We start from the raw sequence: 15783 nt of genomic DNA, 5'->3' as shown, positions 1-15783 counted from the left end.
ACACAGAGGATGCAGGCATCTCACTGTAGGTCCCACAATAACACTGGCCGGTCTATATATAGCTACAGGAAGTGCTGCAGTGGCAGACCCACACTCTCTGAGTCACCGGGAGTGGCGTAACAGAACCCACACCCCCAATGATACAGCATGGGATGGTGTCAACACTAAGGTCTCTATTCAATCTGCATCGCAGAAACGTTACAGATTGAACAATATAAATGTCAAGGTCATTTCCTATTGAACATATATGCTGCGTTTAACTTAGATACAAATACGGCCTTACATTTTTATATATATATACTATATATTTTTAGTACCAGTCAAATGTTTGGTCACACCTACTCATTCCAGAGATTCTCTTCATTTTCTTTGTATTTTTTTTTCTACATTGTAGAATAATAGTGAAGACATTAAAACTATGAAATAACACATCTGGAATCATGTATAGTAGTAAGCAGAAAGCTGTTAAACAAATTAAAATATACATTATATTTTAGATTCTTCAAAGTGGCCACCCTTTGCCTTCAACCAGCTTCACCTGTAATGCTTTTCCAAATGCCTTGAAGGAGATCCCACATATGCTGACCACTTGTTGGCTGCTTTTCCTTCACTCTGCGGTCCAACTTATCCCAAACCATCTCAATTGTGTTGAGGTCGGGTGATTGTGGAAGTCTGGTCATCTGTTGCAGCACTCCATCACTCACCTTCTTGGTAAAATAGCCCTTACACAGCCTGCAGGTGTGTTGGGTCATTGTCCTGTTGAAAAACAAATTATATGCACACTAAGCACAAAACAGATGGGATGGAGTATCGCTGCAGAATGCTGTGGTAGCCATGCTGGTTAAGTGTGCCTTGAATTCTAAATAAATCACTGACAGTATCACCAGCAGAGCACCTCCACACCATCACACTTCCTCCTCCATGCTTCACGGTGGGAACCACACATGCGGAGATAATCTGTTTACCTACTCTGTGTCTCACAAAGACACGGCAGTTGCAACCAAACATCTAAAATTTGGACTCATCAGACCAAAGGACAGATTTCTACCAGTCTAATGTCCATTGCTCATGATTCTTAGCCCAAGCATGTATTTTCTTATTAGTGTCCTTTAGTAGTGGTTTCATTGCAGTAATTCCACCGTGAAGGCCTGATTCACGCAGTCTCCTCTGAACAGTTGATGTTGAGATGTGTCTGCTACTTGAACTCTGTGATCATTTATTTGGGTTACAATCTGAGGTGCAGTTAACTCTAATGAATGTATCCTCTGCAGCAAAGGTAACTCTGGGTCTTTGTTTCCTGTGGCAGTCCTTAATGAGAGCCAGGTTTATCACAGTGCTTGATGGTTTTTACAACTGCATTTGAAGAAACTTTCAAAGTTTTTGACATTTCCGGATTGACTGACCTTCATGTCTTAAAGTAATGATGGACTGTCATTTCTCTTTGTTTATTTGAGCTGTTCTTGCCATCATATTGACTTGGTATTTTACCAAATACGGCTATCTTCTGTATACCACCCCTACCTTGTCACAACACAACTGATTGGCTCAAACGCATTAAGAAGGAAAGAAATTCCACAAATTAATGTTTAACAAGGCACACCTGTTAATTGAGATGCATTCCAGGTGACTATCTCATGAAGCTGGTTGAGAGAATGCCAAGAGTGTGGAAAGCTGTCATCAAGGCAAAGGGTGGCTACTTTGAAGAATCTCAAATATAAAATATATTTTGATTTGTTTAGCACTTTTTTGGTTACAACATGATTCCATAAACATAGTTTCGATGTCTTCACTATTAGTCTACAAAATGTAGAAAATAGTACAAATAAAGAAAAACATTGAAATGAGTAGTGTCCAAACTTATGACTGGTACTGTATATTATTGTGAAATATTATTTAGAAAACAATGCAATACACCTATGTCTTTTGTAGAGTGGTAACATTAATTACAGAGCATTGTTTTCATTCAAGACATCAATTCCTTATTTATATATTTTCCATACTATTCCACTTTATGTAACTGATGAAGTAAGAAGAGCATATTTAATACATCAATAAGGATGAATACCACAAGTCATATTTCAACAAACACATTTATTCAAAATTTACTACATAAATGAGCAATAATCCCCCAAAATGTATTATGTTCAATATTCTATTCTTTGAAGAAAATATACCTCCATTTTCTTAAATTGGATGTGCAGAGCCAAGCACACAAGTGGTCCCGACTCTCCTGCTGCGGACACAAAATGGCTTCCACCTGACACATTAGAATTATTTCGGTGCTGCAGTGGTTGCCAAGGCGATGAGAGAAAGACTGGGATTTGATGATGCAGATCACTATTTCCTCAGCTGCTCATGAGGCTGGGGACAGAGAGTGGTAGAACACATATGATAGACTGAGTATTGACATCAGCCTTATTGGACAAAAGACTTGTGAAATAGTATTTAATATATTAATTTAAAGGTTAAATCAGAGGTTATACTGTATGGAGAGTAAAAGGTGTAAAAAAAAAGGTATACAAAATATGTGGCTCAAATGAGACAAGGAAAAAAAATCCTAAAAATAAAAATGTCTTGTCTTTGATAGCGGAAGATAACCAAAAATCTATTTTCTCCCACAATGTGGACAGCAGAAGAGGGATAATTCCGATATATTTTCTGACTCAGGGTCTGATGAACTCAGATTCAAAATGGCAGTAAATTAACAGAATAAAAATACTTGAAAGTACTACTTAAGTAGTTTGCAGAGGGTATCTGTACTTTACTATACTATTTATATTTTTGACAAACGTTTATATTAACTCCATCACATTCCTAAAGGAAATAATGTACTTGTTACATTTTGAATTCTTAGCAGGACACGAAAATGGTCCAATTCACGCACTTAACAAGAGAACATCCTTATTGCCTCAAATGTGGTGAACTCACTAAACACAATTTTTTTTATTTGTAAATGATGTCTGAGCGTTAGAGTGTGCACCTGCCTATCTGTAAATAAATAAATACATAAAATGTGCCACCTAGTTTGCTTAATATAAGGAATTTGATTTGGAAGTTTACATACAGCTTAGCCAACTACATTTATACTCAGTTTTTCATAATTCCTGACATTTAATCCTGGTAAAAATGCCATGTCTTATGTCAGTTAGGATCACCACTTTATTTTAAGAATGTGAAATGTCAGAATAATAGTAGAGAGAATGATTTATTTCAGCTTTAATTTCTTTCATCACATTCCCAGTGGGTCAGATGTTGACATACACTCAATTAGTATTTGGTAGCATTACCTTTAAATGGTTTAACTTGGGTCAAATGTTTCAAGTAGCCTTCCACAAGCTTCCCACAATAAGTTGGGTGAATTTTGGCCCATTCCTCCTGACAGAGCTGGTGTAACTGAGGCAGGTTTGTAGGCCTCCTTGCTTGCACACGCTTTTTCAGTTCTGCCCACACATTTTCTATGGGATTGAGGTCAAGGCTTTGTGATGGCCCCTCCAATAACTTGACTTTGTTGTCCTAAAGCCATTTTGCCACAACTTTGGAAGTATGATTGGGGTTATTGTCCATTTGGAAGACCCATATGCGAGCAAGATTTAACTTCCTGACTGATGTCTTGAGATGTTGCCTCAATATATCCACATAATTTGGGGCGGCAGGGTAGCCTAGTGGTTATAGCGGTGGACTAGTAACTGGAAGGTTGCAAGTTCAAACCCCTGACAAGGTACAAATCTGTTGTTCTGCCCCTGAACAGGCAGTTAACCCACTGTTCCTAGGCAGTCATTGAAAATAAGAATTTGTTCTTAACTGACTTGCCTAGTTAAATAAAGGTTTAAAAAAATTTCCTGCCTCATGATGGCATCTATTTTGTGAAGTACACCAGGTTCTCCTGCCGCAAAGCACCCCCACAACATGATGCTGCTACCCCCATGCTTTGTGGGTTGGGATGGTGTTCTTCGGCTTGCAAGTCTCCCCCTTTTTCCTCCATACATAACGATGGTCATTATGGCCAAACAGTTCTATTTTTGTTTCATCAGACCAGAGGACATTCTCCAAAATGTACGATCTTTGTCCCCATGTGCAGTTGCAAAGCGTAGTCTGGCTTTTTCATGGCGGTTTTGGAGCAGTGGCTTCTTCCTTGCTGAGCCTTTCAGGTTATGATGATATTTTGTTTTACTGTGATATGACTTGATATGACTTGTTTTACTGTGGATATAGATCCTTTTGTACCTGTTTCCTCCAGCATCTTCACAAGGCCCTTTGCTGTTGTTCTAGGATTGATTTGCAGTTTTCGCACCAAAGTGCGTTCATCTCTAGGAGACATAACGCATCTCCTTCCTGAGCGGTATGACGGCTGCGTGGTTCCATGGTGTTTGCACTTGAATAATATTGTTTGTACAGATGAACCTTCAGGTGTTTGGAAATTGCTCCCAAGGATGAAGCAGACTTGTGGAGGTCTACAATTCTTTGGCTGATTTCTTTTGATTTGCCCATGATGCCAAGCAAAGATGCACAGAGTTTGAAGGTAGGCCTTGAAATACATCCACAGGTACCTCCAATCGACTCAAATTATGTCAATTAGCCTTCTAAAGCCATGACATAATTTTCTAGAATTTTCCAAGCTGTTTAAAGGCCCAGTCAACTTAGTGTAAATACACTTCTGACCCACTGGAATTGTGATACAGTGAATTATAAATTCAATAATCTGTCTTTAAACAATTGTTGGAAAAAATGACTTGCACAAAGTAGATGTCCCAACCAGGTTTGCCAAAACGATTGTTTGTTAACAAGACATTTGTGGAGTGGTTGAAAAACGAGTTATAATGACTCCAACCTAAGTGTATGTAAACTTCCGACGTCAACTGTAAGTATATTTGAGCAATTACAGTTACCTTTGATGCTTAAGTAAATTTAAAACCAAATACTTTTACTCAAGTAGTATTTTACTCGATGACTTTCACTTTTACTTGAATCATTTCCTATCAAGGTCTCTGTAATTTTTGTCAAGTATAACAATTGTGTACTTTCCCCCCACTGCTAAATGGACTAGTAATATTATACTCTATGCAGTCAAATCTGTTCCTCTCTCTTTTTTCTTCCATAAACACTACAGGGGCACAACATCAAACAGCAGGATGGGATGCCTGCCCCAGAAACCCTTTAATCCTGGTCTCCATGTAACCCAATGAAGAAACATCCCCTTCATCAGAGGGCTGGAGGGGTTGTTGTTGAGAGAACCACCCACACAAACACAGTGGGCTGAAGTTAGGAGCTACTCCTGTGGATTACAAAGGAATTGCGAAGGAAATGGCATGGCAATGATATGGTCGAGTAATCAAGAGAGAGAGAGAGAGAGAGAGAGAGAGAGAGAGAGAGAGAGAGAGAGAGAGAGAGAGAGAAAGAGAGAGAGAGAGAGAGAGAGAGAGAGAGAGAGAGAGAGAGAGAGAGAGAGAGAGAGAGAGTATAGAAGGTACAGTAGTTAGCGTAAGTGAAAACATCAAGAGGAAGGGGAAGTAGGGAAAGAGGAACGCTAATCAAGGCAAGGCTTTGGTATGATAATGACAAGGTTGGGAAAACACACTGTAGCAATTACAGCACTCTACATATGCTCAGTAAAGGAAGCAAATAACTGAACTGTCCCTCAGGTGTTCCTGTTCGCGGCAGGTCCCCAATCCTTCAGCGTGTGAGCTTCAGAGTGGTCAGTGAGGAGATGGAGGGAAGTTATGGTCTGGACTACTGGTGCTGCTGCTGGGGTGTCACCCTCTCTCAGGGCCGATCTCATTCCCTGCTCCTCCTAAGCACCTTACAGAGGGTACAGGAGTCACTGAGACTGGGACTGCATTAAAGGATCAGAGCAGACAGACAGCTCTCACAGCTAGCAGCTGCTGCATTGCTAAGCCTTCCATTTACACGCTGTCAGGGCCATTATTCGGCCAATCGGAGACAGTGATGCTCTGATAAAATGTATGGATAATTAAGGAAATATTTCTATTGAGGGGCTTAGATGGGGGTTGTCTATAGTGTACACTCCAACACCCTCTTCACCCATCTCCACAACAAAAGTAAGTTAATATGGGTAGTCTGATTCCTCACTTCCTCATGCGCATGCTTCTACCGTGATTTGTATTAGCAATAGTGTTTTCTCAGTCATCAATAGCAGTGTAAACGTTAGGCTTCTTCACAATGCCCAATAATGTATTCGAGGTACTACCCCCAACAATCTGGTGTTTTGAACCAATTACATTCATTTATTTAGAGAGTAAAGAGTTTCCATATGGTGGTAACATCAGTCACTGACAAACATTGTGAAGACATGCCACTCTAAAGTCATTCGTTTTACCCTGGTAATCCTTTCTATTATGGGGCACCCTCCTCTTCATCCAAGAGCGTGCCCAGTAATCTGTCTGTTACCAGGCAGACTTCAATTTCTTTTGTCAACAAAGTCGTGTGACTTCATTGGTCATTGACTGGTGTCCTTGGCAACAGCTCAGTAATGTCTCCCCTAAAATGCTCACTGGGCAGATGTCCTGTTCAGACCACAGTCATGTGCCATTGGTCACCCTCCTTCGAAAAGGTCAACTATTCTATTTTGTCTGCCCATTATGGTGAGGAAAGGCCAGCTGACCGATAACACTTGGTCTGGTCATTACTCCAGAATAACCACGCTCCAGAGGACAATCTGACCATATCCACAATACAGTCTCCATCTGTCCCCAACAAACTATGGGGTTGTTTTGTTTCTACGTTATTAATAGACCGTGCGTATATATGCCCACACTTTCACCAATAGATTATTCAACGCACAATGGTATATGTTACATCCTGTGTCGTTCTGAATCAAGTGTAAGTGACTATAGTGTTACAAAGAGACTTGTCCGTGAAAAGCATGGGACAAAACGCATGGTAATACACCAACACAGGTTGACATACGTGGTCTGTCACATTATGGCTGCTGGGACATGGTTAGTGTCAGCTCCTGGTCCTGGAATAGCAGCAGTGTTAACTGACACACCGTGTGGCTGTAGCTCTTTGTTCTGGGATACATTGGCGGAGTCAGTCATGAAGAATGAGGTCCAGGGTAGAGAGTTATTCTGCTGGAATAAAAGACTCCATCTGGTGAGAGGGAAAGCGTGACCATCCGCAGTCTCCCTCCTCCCTTCACCCTCCCCCTCCTAGCCCGTCACACAGCGAGCACAGAAGCACAGCCCTCCCTGCAAGGATGTGAGAAGAAAAAAAACCCACTGCAGCTGCCGTTGTCATGGAAACAGAAGGCTGTCGACTGAGCCCTCCCACCAACTGAGGAAAAGACAGAGGATTGATCATCCTACATAATCCAAGCCAGAATTTAAACCCAGATGAACAAAATCCTCTGTAAAGAAAGATGTGTGTGTATGTGTGTGCATGTGTGTGCATGTGTGTCCCCGACATTCTACCTTCCACCTAAAATCTTTGTGAAATGTGACATCATGACTTTAAAGTATTTTAACTTATTTAAGGTTTTTCCATCCAATTGTTTCACAAGTGTAGTACACAATAACACAACATTGATGCTCTGTTCGTGTGAGTGTATATAGAAAGTGTAATAATTCAGTCGTTCCACCAATTCTGTGCCTTGTGAGAAGTGTAACTTCGTAAAAAAACAAACGTTTGGTTTCATCTAATTTTTTACCATTCCTTATATGTAGAATACCGGTTTCCCATCTCAAAAGGTTGAATAAAAAATACTATAGTAAATGACCAAATAAAGTAACAGGTTTGACCATAACAGGATTGACTGTAACAGGGTTGACAATTTCATCTTAAATCAGCCATAAATCCCCTTGTGACAGGGGAAATGGAAGCTTTTTGTGGTGATTGAGAGCAAGCTTCACATCGAACATTTCTAGCCTGTCTATCTATGGGTAAAGGGTTGACGTGTTATGTTTGACCCGCTCAGTTTGCCAAAAAGAGAACCTGCTTTCACACTATGATTTGACTATTAGATGTTCAACATGGATTGTGTAAAAACCATATTAAAACAAGATTTCAGTTCACCTAACAGGATTCACCTTAAAAAAATAAAAATAAATGTAAACCTTAAAATGACAGAAAATGTAAACGAATCACTAATCACATTAAACAAATAATAATTTTCAGCAATGACTTTGTCAAATTAACAACATATTTAGAGATTTACAATGATGGTGTTAAGTGGGATTAAATCTTCCTAGAAGTCTCAGAGGGTGCACAGAGGGACATTGACACTTTAGCAAAGTCTTTATTCATATTCAAATTAGATTGATAGAATTCTCCATGTGTTCTTTTTTTTTAGGATATGTCAGTTAATAGAACAGGCTTTTCAAATTCAATATTGGTGCATCATTTCTATTTAAAATATCAAAGGGACACAAAAGGAACCCAATTGTGTGAGTGTTACATCAGCTCTGATTCACACCAGAATGCCTAGCCGGCAGATAGAAGCTAAAACAATTTTGAGGCATTGAGAGATCTAAGAAAAGACTCAGTCCGCTGTAGCCTACCACCAGATCTCCAGGCCTACTTAACGGATCTCAAAGTAAACCAACCACCCTCCCACTCTCTACACCTCAATTTAAACTCTTTCTATCTTTACCTTCTCCTCCTACTCACTGTGTTCTTCCTCCATGTGTATCCTTTACTATCTCTCTCCTCTACCATACGCTCTCCATTTTGTCCCCCTCTCTCTTTCTCTCTGCTCTGAGGATTCAGTTCATCTCCCTCTAATATTTATGGAGCATGGTCGTTCTGCAGAAAGAGGGTGAAAGATTTTGTTCATCCAACAATCCCCGTCCCCCCACTCGCTCTCTGCCGTTGCCACGGCAACCCATCATCCCTAAACCTACATTGGGATTTGCTATCAATGACCTAGACTATTTGCTGCCTTTGTTCAACACCAGGGCTGTCAAACACATTCCATGGAGGGCCTAGTGTCTGCGGGTTTTGGGTTTTTCCTTTGAACTAAAACCTAGACAACCAAGTGAGGGGAGTTCTTTATTAATTAGTAACCTTAATTCATCAAGCCATTACAAGGGAGGAGCGATGACCCGCAGACACTCGGCCCTACGTGGAATGAGTTTGACACGTGCTATAAACAATGCAGCTACTGAGGACAGAGGGAGGAGAGAGGGAGGAAAGGAGGGGGGACCTGTTGTGTAAGCTTCACTTGTGAAAACCATGTCTCCCTCCATCTGAAAAACACTTCACTATCATCCTGATCCCCTACCTCCTCCCTCTTTATCGAAAGGAAGAAAGATAAGCAAATTCCATGTGTGACACTGAATAGGGGTTTCTCTCTCTCCGTCTCTCCCGCTCTCCCTCTTTTTAATCCTGCTGTCCCTCCGTCCTTTCTCATTCTCCAGAAGGAATACATTGAAACAGTGCAACGGTCTCACACAGTAAGAATATTACTTCCTCACTCGGTTTCTTCCCCTTTCTTCACGGCCCTGCTCTATTTCTCTAGGTCGACTCTCCCTCTGTCTTCCCCCCCTCTGCCTTTGTCCTATGATTCTGTCTTATAATCAGAGGACTGCACAAACAAGCATTCCCTCAGACTTACATCAACACACAGAGACACAGACACACAGACACATACGACTCACAATGAGAGCCATGATCCACACATTGTCTTTGTGTTCATATCCTCATGGACATGTACACATGCACATGCCCTGAAGCAGAGTGGGCTGGGGAGAAGGAGAGGCTCGTCAGAGCCAGGTAACTATAGCAACAGACACAGCGAGGAGATGTCATGCTTCCTGATTGCCCAATAAACCATTTGCAGGGTAAATGGGGGAAGGGAGTATGTACAAATCCTCTGTGCCAATGGTGTTGGTATTTTACATATGTACATGTTAATGGTAGCCACACTGAAAACCCAAATATTTCCACCACGTCTTTCCTCTGCATTTCAATCAACCAGAGACGTTTTACGTGGGTTAAGCCCCAAGATGAATAAAATCCTTCCAACTAGTAAATCAAAACAGGCTGTTTTATTTCTAGGGCGTCATGGGAACAATGAACAGATTGTAACAGGTTACAGTCATCTCCCATTAACAGTTGAGAACATTCGTCATTAAGCATGGGATTAAATCGCACTGTCTGGAAAAAAGAATATAATTTATATTACGTAGTGTTGTTTATATTGTGTGAATTTTATTGTTTGTTTCTTTAGCCATTTTTCAGCAGTAGAGTCTGTGAGCTGTGTTTTAGGTCAATGGGCTGTGTGTGCTATTTGTGAGCTTATTTTGGATTGGTTGTGCTGTGTTTCCTCTGAACTGAACAGATGTAGGTGGTTGGGGCGGGGTTCAGGAAGAGGATGAGGAGGTCAGTAATTCACTAGTTAATCACTCAGTCCCAGGAGAAATGAGCTGTAGTTTGTCCTAGGCTCCAGACGTGTTCATCTCCACCCTCACTGGAATCGCACCCTGTCCTTTCAGCTCCAGCCCCAGATCCATCTCCACTCATCTGGGTGGGCTGACTGGTAGGGGCTCAGCCAGGGCAGACAGAGGGATGCAGGGGGAGACACGATTGCTGCCCTTGGCGCTCACACCCACCTGCGTGCAGACACAGTACAGTATATATACAGTATACACGCGGACACGCATGACGACTCACTGCCTGCATGGCTGGGGGGGAGTTTCTGGCCCAGTCAACACTGTGACCCATGCCAGTGTCTGTCAGATCAGCAACATCAACCAGGGCATCAGAGAAGCATGAGAATTGCCCCAGTTAAGCACATGCATATAGGATTGACAGCGCTGGATTCTTAGATGGAGAGAGAGGGGGTTAGGGAGGGATGAGGGATAGAGGGAGAGGGGACACAGCACTGAAAAAAAGAAAGAATGTATAAGTACAAAAAATAAATACGGTAGCACACAACTCCATGTAATAAAGTATTTATAATGGATTAGTAAATAGCTTATTCCGCATGTATTCATCATTACTCCCACATTTGTAAATGTTAGCAACATAGTTATCCACACTTTTATAAACAACTTTCAGAGCTCCTTTTAAACCATTTACTAATCATTAGTGCAGTGGCCTCACCTAGTGTGGGCTATTTATACATACTTGCATTGAATGACCAGTGTACTTCTCACAGAAAGATGGACATACCATTGGCAGACATTCCAGCAGTACCTGATGCTCCTTAAGGTCTAAAAATGGCCCCTAGGACATAGCAACAGTCAAGCACTAAATATACTGAACGTTTTATTCCAAAACAGTCACACTGTTGTAATAGTGTGAAATGTAACTTATAAACAATATATTTTATTTTATATTTTAAATGTTTTAACCCCATAACACTTCTACCTCCATTAGTAATGAAGGAATACAAATTGCCCAGTTGTTGTGTGAAGGCCACATCTCCCTGTGTTATAATTAGTCTGTGTTCGGGAGGTTGACAACATTAGCAACATATTCACATTATACAGCTCTTCCTCAAGACCCTGCAACAGTTGTTGAACAACCGTTTTTGCGAATGCAATGTTCAATATATTTCCTTGAACAAGTTTCGTGCTTGTTTTTTTATTACCATTGATATGTTCTAGGCTATTTCATAGACTTTATGAAGGAGCGTCAGGTGTGAATGTCTACCATGCTTGGAAAATATGGAAAGTATACCAATTGCTTGTCCACCATTTTGTGAGAAATTTCACAGGTCACTCAAAACATTGATTAAGTATAAATACACCACACTAAGGACCTACTTTGTTATTATGGCGTGCTAGTGAAAACACAACACATTATACACACAGGCGTGATTGAGGTGTCATGCTGACAGGGGAGTGACAGCATGCAAGGATGAGCTGGCACCCTGGTCGGTCTCAGTGTTAATGAGCGTGGCCCTGTGATTCCACGCAGTTTGTGTTTTACATGCCACCGAGAAATCACTCATCACTGGCATATGTACACGATTACAGTCCCAGCCACTGGCGAGTAGGAGACAGAAAGACTGATGGCTGCATGGGTGTGAGGTGAGGTCATCCTCAGCGCATCAGAACTATTCTCAGGGCTCTCTGTGAAAAGAGGCTGTGCTGTCTCCAAGGTTACTGAGCTCCTATCTAAAAGCTAAACATATAACATGTTTCCACAATACATGCAACACATACGTCAATTGTACATTTGTATCGTTCTTTTCATTTTTCTTGCCGGGGGGCTACAAGCACAATAGACAAATTCATATAATTGAATAGCTCGCATCACAGAACCAAAAAGTAACAATGTATGTATTGTGTAAAGAGGGAAAAAAAGAAGACAGGATTATTACTATGATAGGAAAACATGGATGAAGGTCAACTGGTAGGTGTTGTTGTCTAGCACCACATCCCCCTGCTCAGCCACTCTCAGCCCAGAGTCGTCATTTACTTCTATTGACTTCCTTTTATGGATGCTATCGTTCAGACAGAGGGATAAAATGTAGACTATGACTCCCTCAGGGGTAACTTGTTCTACCTGGAGACACAGCACACTCTACTCCAATCAGAGGACTGGGGAACGCAGCCCTTTGCCCTGATAGGTCCACACAGCCCCGTAGCTCATTAAAGTATTGATGTGTGGGTTAGCGATAGTGGCGGAGGTGGAGGGACGGAGCGAGTCTGTCTGATCCAAATCTGACCTGTATTCTATTCATGAGAACCAATTAACTTGTTATCTACAGAGCCAATAGCTAGACAATACCCTCTGGTATGGACTGGGTCTGGTAAACAATGTATTCAGAGCGAGCTACAAACCATTTCACAATTCAGAGGCATATTGCCTCATCTACCGACAACTGGGCAGCCTACTGGACACAGACTGAGAAAAGCCTTTATGCAGACTATATCAATAGCTGTGTCTACCTCCAAAAGAATATGATAGACTCAATAGGACAGGTCGTATTTTGTACTGTGAAGTTTTTGTTGGTGAATATGATAGACCACCAACTCTCCAATCTCTGCCTCCATTCTGTTGTCTGTCTGTCTGTCTGTCTCAGTGATTTTCAATCAGCCCTCTGTTTATCTGCTGGGTTCCAATTGACCCGTTTTCCAACATGGGCTTCACCCATGTCCCCCACCTCCACAGCGTTGCCACGGGAACACAAGGTCAGGTAGGGAGTGGAGTGGAACCGAGCACTCCACCTATCACAGTAAATCATGTTTATCACAGATAAGCAGAGACAGATCTCAAATCACACTGGCACAATGACACGCCTCACTGACCTCCCAGCTACCAGGTACAGGGTCAGCCCCAGCAGTGTGTTTACATTACAGAGAAACAACACACTCATACTCACACGCACACACCTGCACATAGACCGTCACAGTCACACACTACAAATACTGCGAGATAAGTACAAAAACCTATTCAACAATTCAAATCAGTCTTTCAGGAAAAACACTATTCTCTCTATCCATCTCTCTGTGAACAAGGATTCACTATAGCTTCGTCTCTCTCCATGTTCTTTCTCTGGACTCTGTTGCTCATCCCTCCATCCCCGTGGGAACAGATGGGTCCATTAGAGAGCTTTATTCAGCCCTAACTGAATAACGTCTAAATATAGGTACTGCTCTGCACTTAACGTAACATCTTCACTGGGTCTTGGATCAGGGACAGGCAGGCAGCATGCTCAGGCTGTCTTAAAGAGAGTCTGTGGCCACTGGCCCTGTTTCAGTTCCAGGCAGGCTATACTCTGGTGAACAGCGTCCACTATTGATTTCAACACACTCTGCAAATAACACAACAGGTACATTAGAGCAAAATAAGTTAGAATATTGGTGGTTTTGTTACTGTAAACTGACACATGAAACATAATGCTAAACATGTAGGATCAAAGTGAAACATATGATGCATGGATGCCTGCCACTGCACATAATGGGAGCGATTAAGTCTGTTTTTCCTGAAGTGACCCTTATATTTCAGTATCTTAACGATGCCCAGTGACTCCTAGAAGCAGGTGCAGTCTGTCAGGCTGAGAGTAGTGAGCATGTCAGGGTCAGGTTGGGTGGATGGATGGGCACTGAGTAAACGTGTGGTAGAGAACTGGAGGTCTGGGTCTGCCTGCATGGCACATATGTCTGTCTAAACTGAACACGTGTCTCGGATACAAAGACTTAACTGTTTGTTGATCTGGTCTAAGCTCAGGGACATAGGATTTGAGAGAAGCTCCTCCCTACAGAGAAACACACACACACACACACACATAAACAAGCACCCACACACACACAAAAACACAAACACACACACACACACACTGGGTCATGCACAAAAGATAGCTATACTTCACATCCTGTATATACAGCTGCTCAGAGGATAGACACACACACCATGTCATTCAGTGACTACAGACAGCTATGCACATTCATTAGGTCACACACTGCAGACATTCACATAAGAACACATATTAAGTCCCTGACAACAGCTACAGTATACCTCACTCACAGCTACACCACACTGGATCACACTGAGAACTGTTGCTCCACAGACTCATTCAACAAATAAAAACAAATGTCCTTTATATTCCATGTATCTCAAATCAAATCAAATCAAAATCAAATCAAATCAAATCAAATTTATTTATATAGCCCTTCGTACATCAGCTGATATCTCAAAGTGCTGTACAGAAACCCAGCCTAAAACCCCAAACAGCAAGCAATGCAGGTGGAGAAGCACAGTGGCTAGGAAAAACTCCCTAGAAAGGCCAATACCTAGGAAGAAACCTAGAGAGGAACCAGGCTATGTGGGGTGGCCAGTCCTCTTCTGGCTGTGCCGGGTGGAGATTATAACAGAACATGGTCAAGATGTTCAATGTTCATAAATGACCAGCATGGTCGAATAATAATAAGGCAGAACAGTTGAAACTAGAGCAGCAGCACAGTCAGGTGGAAGTTGAAACTGGAGCAGCAGCATGGCCAGGTAGACTGGGGACAGCAAGGAGTCATCATGTCAGGTAGTCCTGGGGCATGGTCCTAGGGCTCAGGTCAGTTGAAACTGGAACAGCAGCATGGCCAGGTGGACTGGGGACAGCAAGGAGTCATCATGTCAGGTAGTCCTGGGGCATGGTCCTAGGGCTCAGGTCCTCCGAGAGAGAGAAAGAAAGAGAGAAGGAGAGAATTAGAGAACGCACACTTAGATTCACACAGGACACCGAATAGGACAGGAGAAGTACTCCAGATATAACAAACTGACCCCAGCCCCCCGACACATAAACTACTGCAGCATAAATACTGGAGGCTGAGACAGGAGGGGTCAGGAGACACTGTGGCCCCATCCGAGGACACCCCCGGACAGGGCCAAACAGGAAGGATATAACCCCACCCACTTTGCCAAAGCACAGCCCCCACACCACTAGAGGGATATCTTCAACCACCAACTTACCATCCTGAGACAAGGCTGAGTATAGCCCACAAAGATCTCCGCCACGGCACAACCCAAGGGGGGGGGGGGCGCCAACCCAGACAGGATGACCACAACAGTGAATCAACCCACTCAGGTGACGCACCCCCTCCAGGGACAGCATGAGAGAGCCCCAGCAAGCCAGTGACTCAGCCCCTGTAATAGGGTTAGAGGCAGAGAATCCCAGTGGAAAGAGGGGAACCGGCCAGGCAGAGACAGCAAGGGCGGTTCGTTGCTCCAGAGCCTTTCCGTTCACCTTCCCACTCCTGGGCCAGACTACACTCAATCATATGACCCACTGAAGAGATGAGTCTTCAGTAAAGACTTAAAGGTTGAGACCGAGTTTGCGTCTCTGACATGGGTAGGCAGACCGTTCCATAAAAATGGAGCTCTATA

This window comes from Oncorhynchus kisutch, linkage group LG28, assembly GCF_002021735.2.
Source record: "Oncorhynchus kisutch isolate 150728-3 linkage group LG28, Okis_V2, whole genome shotgun sequence".
NCBI classification, from domain to species: domain Eukaryota; kingdom Metazoa; phylum Chordata; class Actinopteri; order Salmoniformes; family Salmonidae; genus Oncorhynchus; species Oncorhynchus kisutch.
This window is presented reverse-complemented; position numbering follows the sequence as displayed.